The sequence below is a fragment of the Lycium barbarum genome, chromosome 9, assembly GCF_019175385.1.
Source record: "Lycium barbarum isolate Lr01 chromosome 9, ASM1917538v2, whole genome shotgun sequence".
Classification (NCBI taxonomy): Eukaryota; Viridiplantae; Streptophyta; class Magnoliopsida; order Solanales; family Solanaceae; genus Lycium; species Lycium barbarum.
Window position 1 is genome coordinate 69,674,868 of NC_083345.1, and position 9,740 is coordinate 69,684,607.

At 36.8% G+C, this 9,740-nt stretch overlaps 1 long non-coding RNA gene across 1 annotated transcript; it reads right to left on the reverse strand.

Moving 5' to 3' along the window:
* Positions 1–5,227: 5,227 nt before the first annotated feature.
* Positions 5,228–7,360, reverse strand: LOC132610876 (uncharacterized). Its single transcript, XR_009571352.1, has 3 exons — positions 7,040–7,360; positions 5,772–6,700; positions 5,228–5,648 (listed from the first exon to the last, which is right to left on the reverse strand). It is a non-coding gene; the product is annotated as an uncharacterized LOC132610876 (long non-coding RNA).
* Positions 7,361–9,740: the final 2,380 nt, after the last annotated feature.

Genomic DNA, 9,740 nt, shown 5'->3' on the forward strand with positions numbered 1-9,740 from the left:
CTCGGCCAAACTATCAACAACAATACCATAAATCATACCAACGACATCAACAGTCAATTCAAGACACATTCTAATATTAACAACCTTTATCATACAATTCAACGACATATATTTATATTCAATTTAATTCATATAACATTCAAAGCACCCCCATCAACGTACTACTTCATCCGACACCTTCCAAATTTAACAATAACAACTTAATCCCTTCTTTCAAATTTAATCCCCACAACCCAACTTACAACCTTTCAAACAAATGTCTCACTTCAAAGTTCATGCATTATATTTATAACCTACACATTATCAATATCATTCTTACAAATATAAGAAGCCACACCAAAGTAACACTAACTCCTTCCATAATCCACAAACAAGCACAACTTCATTTCTAACCCCTTAAATTCTCATTTTACATCATGAAATCCACAACACAACAACTAAATTACTAAATAAAAATTAACTCATCATTTCTACACAACACTATGCCATTCGGCCACCACAACTACATGCATGCTTTCATGAATATTTACCCATTTCTACACATTACAACAACAACCAACACATTACATAAGATTAGTCTATTTTCTCTACACCACATCACACATGCACGACCCAACATCAACATCATTCTTTCATGAACTTCACTCATTTCTTTGCACTCCAACATGCATAAATCATCCATAACACATGAAGGAAGATTGAATACATACCTTTTCCACTCAACTTCTTGGCTCGACTAAAGTTGGTGAACTTGCACAAATAAATGCTTTTATTGTTCCAACAACCACTCCATGTTAAAGAGGACTTCTGTCACACCCCGACTTTACTAGGGTGTGATGGGCACCCGACCCCATACTCGGAGCCGAGCGAACCCGCTGACTCTTATTACGTACTTAATTTCCTTAGACTCTTGCATTAATAAGGAGTGGAAAGCATAGTAAAGCTTTCAAATTTTTTTTTTCATTGTACTCAATCAATATAATCTGTGATCATATGAACTTTATAACATAACATAAAATGACACATAGGCTAGTGGATCCGTTCACAATACCGACATCCTATACCCACGACTCTGTCTGCAAAGTCTCTAACATTTATCAGACATCGTAGCACATGTACTCTGACTCGGTAGCACTCCAGGAATAAGTGGAGCTTGCCAACTCTGCTGGAATATCTTCTATATTAGCTTCAACTCATCTGGGTGTACCTGCGCGGCATGAAACGCAGCCCCCGAAGAAAGAGGGGGTCAGTACGAGCAATGTACTGAGTATGTAAGGCATGAATAATAACTGTATGGAACATAGAACATGTCATAAGATAAAAGAGTAACCTGTACATATGAGTGCCGCTTAGGCGGATGCCATGCATACTTATCTGGTCATATCATATCATTTCATATCATATCATGTCATAGCGCCGAAATACGTCGGCTCGCCCATATATCCCGCGTCCGGGACGATATCATGTCATACAATGCCAACTGATCAGGTGGATAGCGTCTATAGCGCTCTGGCCCCTTTTTCCCATATACATATACGTGTATCATGTACATATATCAGCGTCTATAACGCTCTGGCCCTTTTTCCCATATACATATACATATATCATGTCCATGTGTCATATACGTATATCATATAAGCAACATACATGAGAGCCCGAAGAAGGTCATGTATCTATCGGAGTGACGTAAGGTCGGTAACCTCCGATTATATTATGGAATAGCCGTGGGCGTCGTGTCTCACCTTGAAGGGACAATTAATATAAAGCGAGACTATCAATGGAGAGTGTCATCATAATAAAAGCATAGAACGGGATCATAAGACATCGTTTCATATACTTGGAGCCTTTAAAATAGTGAATATCCATAATAGAGTTGAGGAATCAAGAAATAACTTAACATTTTCATATTGTCATATTCATGGTAGGAACATATCGTCAACATATCTATCATAGACATTTTCTCATATTTGACGTCAGCGTTGTCATTGTAATACATATCCATCATTTTTGTCATAAAAGCTTACAATACCATAAACCTTTGTTTTGGAAAAATACGAACATTTTGAAAAACGTTGACGGGTTATCGGGAAAGTAATCATACCTTAGAATCATAGACATCTAACTTTTAAAAACAAGTAAGCTATGGAGACAATTTTAAATTCGCAATATCGGGATCATGCCTTTGAAAGAAAAGGGACGAGCCTTAACATACCTGTTCCACGTCCTATTAGCTACGCTTATGTGTCCGAGCTTGTAAGTCTACATTTAAGATAATTCACACTAATGTTAGCCTTTTCGTCGTACACTTGTACCATAATTCAAATTATACTATTTTATATTCTGCCGAAAATCGGGCAGCATCTCCCCTGTTTATATGCCTAGCCCAAATTTTTAATTCAACAACCAACAACACAATCACCCCCACTTATATTTCAGAAAATTCAGCCACAATAACTCTGAGATCATATTCCAAATCAGTCCAAAAAACTAGCAAGAGCTCTAGCATGTATCCTAACTTCTCTTCCACAATTTCTTTATCTAACAAGTTGACTAAAGACTAAACTAACTCAAGAACATAGAGAAAATATATAATCTTACCTCGATCACACAAGAACAACCTTAATCTTAGGATACTTCACCAAGAAGAAAAGCTTCAACTTCAACACAAAGTAATCCCAAACTTGCTTTTAAAGAACTTGAAGTATTTTTGTAAAAAGGAAACCCCCTATAATTGTTGCTGCACTTCGTTGGATATAGAAAAATGGATAAAAATATTTGTAGTGCTTCATCAAACTTGAAAGATAGAGAAAGTTATACAGAGCACTTCGTTTAAATTTGGAAGAGTGTAGAAAATGATACTTGCTAGTACTTTTATATTAATAGCTTAGGTGGTGCAGTACTTTTTCTTCATAAGTACTTATCCACTACTTATATTATTAATATAATCAAGTAAATATCTTCTATTAAAAAGACATTTTCACACGACCACACATGGAGCAAAAACAAAGAATTAAATATTTTATCCTTTCTCAAGGTCCTATTATTAAAATATTAATAAATCATGGGAGTTGTTTCTTAAAAAATTGATATATACACCAATATTTCATAAAAAGTAAAATATTTACAAAACATATTTCATCCAGTTCTATTATATTTTTCCAACCCCAAGTACAAATTTTTGTACTATTATTTCTTAAATCGATAAAAGATAACCTTTTTTTCTTAAGAGAAAATTATTTCTATATTTACAATAAGGAAAATTCCATTTATAAATTAACTTCCTCATATCATGTGTATGATTTAAAGCATATACAAAAAGTAGTAGCAAATTTTAACTATATAAAATCATATTTATCAATTTTTCACAAAAAGGGTTTCACTTAATAGAAAATACATTATCAAGGCTATATATGATAGTTACGAAACTCGTCAAACTTATGGGTCTTACATCTATAACCTCATGCACGACGTTAATCCTCTGAATCCATATTGATCAACTCGTGATGCATCTAAACGTAAACGTACGAGATGTAACATCCTCCCCCCCTTTAGAACATTCGTCCTCGAATGTTCGACTAGCCTCATGGGGTGTTGTAATATTTCGGGAGGGTCTTTCTTATAGTTGTCCTTTTCTTCATGTCCATTCCTTATCTTTCACCCTATTTTCTTTATAATCGAACTCTTCGGTCTTCACATGAATCCTCATTCCATGTCATGGATTTTCTAATCAACTACGCCAACTCATTATCCTTGTCCTTCCCTTGGCGAGTAATCGGTTTCCTATCCCCAACTTGTTAACGTATCCTTCGTACTCCCATATGTTCTTCCTATTTTCACCCTTAACCGTCCTTGGGTCTATTCCTCTTTGTGTCCCATACTACCATACTCTAATCCTTTTACGGACCTATCCTTCGAATTTCTACTCAAATAGTCTCATGCTTTGCCCATCGTCTCTCTCTTAGAGGCTTTATACACCCATACTACTTTCCTTTGACATTTCTGACACTTCGAAGTTCCTTACCCTCCACGTACTCACTTTCTTTCTGTTCCCGAATATCGTTGTATTAGGACTTTCCAGCCTTAACCAGTAGTGGAACCAATATCAGTTTACCTTGTGATATCTGTACCACATTTTTCATTTTGTCTCTTGAACTCCGTTCAATTAATGTCTTTCATACATCGCAACACCGGTTGCTGGGATTCACCTACCGATTGATACAGTTATAAAGGGGATATCATATGCATACATATATTCACCGCCCTCTCGTTTACATAATATTTTCAAGCGCTATTCAAACTTACCCTAATTCCAGGACTGTGTTGCACTTTCTTCCTCTTCATCAGTCTAGTCCACCTCGGCCTACGCGGCCTCTTTAAGGTTTCTAACCACTCTGCATACTCTAATTTCCTTTAGGTTATCCTAACTTCCTATTTGTCTCTTATATCTACATTTATGGGACTTTTAGTACACTTCCCAGGGGGTCACCCATCCTAATATTTCTCTCACCTGAGCACGCTTAACCTCGAAATTTCGATGAAATCCGGTGCCTTAATGCTGATATAATTGCGTCCACTTCCTCGCATGACCTTTATTACATAATCTGGAGCAAGTCGAAGTCTTACAGATTCTGAAACATTTCGTAACACGTCCTTGCTTTTACAATTACAATTTTACCCTTTTCAAATCCCAATGTTCACCTCCCACCTGTGTGTAGGGCTACTTCCTGTCCTAGGCTTCCAGATTCCCGATGGTAATGATCACACCTTCATCGCCATGCCCAATCCATAACCTTTCTGAACAACGCATCTCACTTATTGCCTATTTACAGTATTTCCTGTCCTTGCTTCTTCCTGTTAGGCGTATCCATTCAGGCAAAACCTCCTTTACCATTCTTACTTTTCAAAATCTGTACGTAGCAAATATCGATAATACCTTACAGAACATACGGTTATATAACACGTTCTAGCTATCCAGAGCTTCCAGTTCCAGAACAAATATCAATACTTACCCATGTGGTTCTCCATATCGCCATTCACTATCTTCTGTCGTATATAAGGCTTATGTAAGGAATTTCTTTTTCCTATGACTTGGTTCTTTCGCACGATCTAAGACAGAAAGAAGGTCAACAATCCCTAGATGCCCTGCAGCCTCCTGTTTATAAATGTGGCCGGCTTCACACCCATAAACAGGACTCTACTGGACACGACTTTGCAGACAACCCTTAGACCGACCGGCTCTGATACCACTTTGTCACACCCCGACTTTACTAGGGTGTGATGGGCACCCGACCCCATACTCGGAGCCGAGCGAACCCGCTGACTCTTATTACGTACTTAATTTCCTTAGACTCTTGCATTAATAAGGAGTGGAAAGCATAGTAAAGCTTTCAAATTTTTTTTTTCATTGTACTCAATCAATATAATCTGTGATCATATGAACTTTATAACATAACATAAAATGACACATAGGCTAGTGGATCCGTTCACAATACCGACATCCTATACCCACGACTCTGTCTGCAAAGTCTCTAACATTTATCAGACATCGTAGCACATGTACTCTGACTCGGTAGCACTCCAGGAATAAGTGGAGCTTGCCAACTCTGCTGGAATATCTTCTATATTAGCTTCAACTCATCTGGGTGTACCTGCGCGGCATGAAACGCAGCCCCCGAAGAAAGAGGGGGTCAGTACGAGCAATGTCCTGAGTATGTAAGGCATGAATAATAACTGTATGGAACATAGAACATGTCATAAGATAAAAGAGTAACCTGTACATATGAGTGCCGCTTAGGCGGATGCCATGCATACTTATCTGGTCATATCATATCATTTCATATCATATCATCTCATAGCGCCGAAATACGTCGGCTCGCCCATATATCCCGCGTCCGGGACGATATCATGTCATACAGTGCCAACTGATCAGGTGGATAGCGTCTATAGCGCTCTGGCCCCTTTTTCCCATATACATATACGTGTATCATGTACATATATCAGCGTCTATAACGCTCTGGCCCTTTTTCCCATATACATATACATATATCATGTCCATGTGTCATATACGTATATCATATAAGCAACATACATGAGAGCCCGAAGAAGGTCATGTATCTATCGGAGTGACGTAAGGTCGGTAACCTCCGATTATATTATGGAATAGCCGTGGGCGTCGTGTCTCACCTTGAAGGGACAATTAATATAAAGCGAGACTATCAATGGAGAGTGTCATCATAATAAAAGCATAGAACGGGATCATAAGACATCGTTTCATATACTTGGAGCCTTTAAAATAGTGAATATCCATAATAGAGTTGAGGAATCAAGAAATAACTTAACATTTTCATATTGTCATATTCATGGTAGGAACATATCGTCAACATATCTATCATAGAAATTTTCTCATATTTGACGTCAGCGTTGTCATTGTAATACATATCCATCATTTTTGTCATAAAAGCTTACAATACCATAAACCTTTGTTTTGGAAAAATACGAACATTTTGAAAAACGTTGACGGGTTATCGGGAAAGTAATCATACCTTAGAATCATAGACATCTAACTTTTAAAAACAAGTAAGCTATGGAGACAATTTTAAATTCGCAATATCGGGATCATGCCTTTGAAAGAAAAGGGACGAGCCTTAACATACCTGTTCCACGTCCTATTAGCTACGCTTATGTGTCCGAGCTTGTAAGTCTACATTTAAGATAATTCACACTAATGTTAGCCTTTTCGTCGTACACTTGTACCATAATTCAAATTATACTATTTTATATTCTGCCGAAAATCGGGCAGCATCTCCCCTGTTTATATGCCTAGCCCAAATTTTTAATTCAACAACCAACAACACAATCACCCCCACTTATATTTCAGAAAATTCAGCCACAATAACTCTGAGATCATATTCCAAATCAGTCCAAAAAACTAGCAAGAGCTCTAGCATGTATCCTAACTTCTCTTCCACAATTTCTTTATCTAACAAGTTGACTAAAGACTAAACTAACTCAAGAACATAGAGAAAATATATAATCTTACCTCGATCACACAAGAACAACCTTAATCTTAGGATACTTCACCAAGAAGAAAAGCTTCAACTTCAACACAAAGTAATCCCAAACTTGCTTTTAAAGAACTTGAAGTATTTTTGTAAAAAGGAAACCCCCTATAATTGTTGCTGCACTTCGTTGGATATAGAAAAATGGATAAAAATATTTGTAGTGCTTCATCAAACTTGAAAGATAGAGAAAGTTATACAGAGCACTTCGTTTAAATTTGGAAGAGTGTAGAAAATGATACTTGCTAGTACTTTTATATTAATAGCTTAGGTGGTGCAGTACTTTTTCTTCATAAGTACTTATCCACTACTTATATTATTAATATAATCAAGTAAATATCTTCTATTAAAAAGACATTTTCACACGACCACACATGGAGCAAAAACAAAGAATTAAATATTTTATCCTTTCTCAAGGTCCTATTATTAAAATATTAATAAATCATGGGAGTTGTTTCTTAAAAAATTGATATATACACCAATATTTCATAAAAAGTAAAATATTTACAAAACATATTTCATCCAGTTCTATTATATTTTTCCAACCCCAAGTACAAATTTTTGTACTATTATTTCTTAAATCGATAAAAGATAACCTTTTTTTCTTAAGAGAAAATTATTTCTATATTTACAATAAGGAAAATTCCATTTATAAATTAACTTCCTCATATCATGTGTATGATTTAAAGCATATACAAAAAGTAGTAGCAAATTTTAACTATATAAAATCATATTTATCAATTTTTCACAAAAAGGGTTTCACTTAATAGAAAATACATTATCAAGGCTATATATGATAGTTACGAAACTCGTCAAACTTATGGGTCTTACATCTATAACCTCATGCACGACGTTAATCCTCTGAATCCATATTGATCAACTCGTGATGCATCTAAACGTAAACGTACGAGATGTAACAACTTCCCAATTGCTTAGAATACTAGGAGAAAATAATTTTTCTTGATCAATTCCATGGAATCCATTTTTTTTTTCACCATGGCCGAACACTACTATATTCTCTCTTCAAGTTTTTCTTGAATTGGAAGATGAATATTTTTGTCTTGCTTGGTCATCTCTCTCTCTATTTATATATTTATTATGAACATGTGAGGGGCACATGCCCTCCCTTCTTTCTCCTTTTTTTTTTCTTCTCTAGAATTTTCTTCTTTTTTCTTGAATTTACCTAAAATAACAAAGATGACTACTTAGCTTGCTTCATAAGCTTCATCCATATAAGAGTGGGACCCACATATACATGTATGCACACACACACCCGGCCAAGCCTTGGCTTGGTCTAGAAATTTCAAGACAATTTTTGTAAAATTCCCATTTTGCCCCTAGACTTCCGCAATATTACCACAAACCATTTTGTGAATTTCCATTTTTACCCTTAACCTTTCTCAATATTTCCTTACCAACTATGTCCATAAATAATATTCATAACCAACTTGTGCATTAAAATAATTTTGGAAGATGGTCATTCCCTTACTTACCACGACTACCTTGAAATATCCGAACGTACAAAATACGGGATATAACAAGAGGGCCGGGTACCGTGTATATGTTATGATGCATTATGTGTTACGGAGATGTTACAGATATATGAAATCCTCTGGAGTATGATGTGTTATGGCGCCAAAGACAAGAGTGGCGACCATGTTCCTGTGCCCTATGCATGATTTTGATATGCATGATTTGTGTTTAAAAGTAAGCATTTTGGTATTCTGGATAACTTACTTACTTTCTGTACTTCTTTTGACACATGACAACGGCATACATGATTTGTGTTTGAAAGAAAAATAAGCATTTTTTTGGCATTCTGGATAATGAACTTACATTTTTTGGAAATGCTTGTTTCGATTATGGTTCTGTTTTTAGGTATTCCATGCCTTACATACTCAGTACATATTCCGTGCTGACCCCCTTTCTTCGAGGGCTGCGTTTCATGCCGCGCAGGTACACCCATATGAGTAGCAGCCATTATAGAAGATGTTCCAGCGAGGTTGGCAAGCTCTATTTGCCTAGAGTGTTGCCGGGTCAGAGTATTATGCTATGATGTCTTGGTCGAAGTTAGAGACTTTGCAGACAGAGTCGTGGGTATAGAATGTCAGTCTTGTAAGCGGCTCCATCAGCCGATGTCTCTTGTTGCTTTATGCTATAAATTCCTTATGATTACAGATTCTACTTGACTTGAGCACGATGAGAAGAAAGTTCCTGAAAGCCTTTACTAGGTATCTCATTCTTATTTGATTTAAATGTACAAAGAGATTATGTGTGTACTAAGATTCAGAGGGTTCGCTCGGCCCTAAGTAAGGGTCGGGTGCCCATCACACCCTAGCGAGGTTAGGGTGTGACAAAGTGGTATTAGAGCAGGTCGTCCTAGGGGTTGTCAGCAAAGTCGTGTCCAGTAGAGTCATGTTTATGGGTGTGAAGCCGGCCACATTTATAAACAGGAGGCTGCGGGGCATCTAGGGATTGTTGACCTTCTTTCTGTCTTAGATCGTGCGATAGAGCCAAGTCATAGGAAATGAGATTCCTTATATAAGCCTTACATACGACGGGAGAAGGTGCGTGATGATATGGAAAGTCACAGGGGTAAGTTTTGATATTTCCATTCTGTTACCTGGAATTGGAAGCTCTGGGTGGCTGGAATATGTCGTATGACTGTATGCCCTGTGAGGC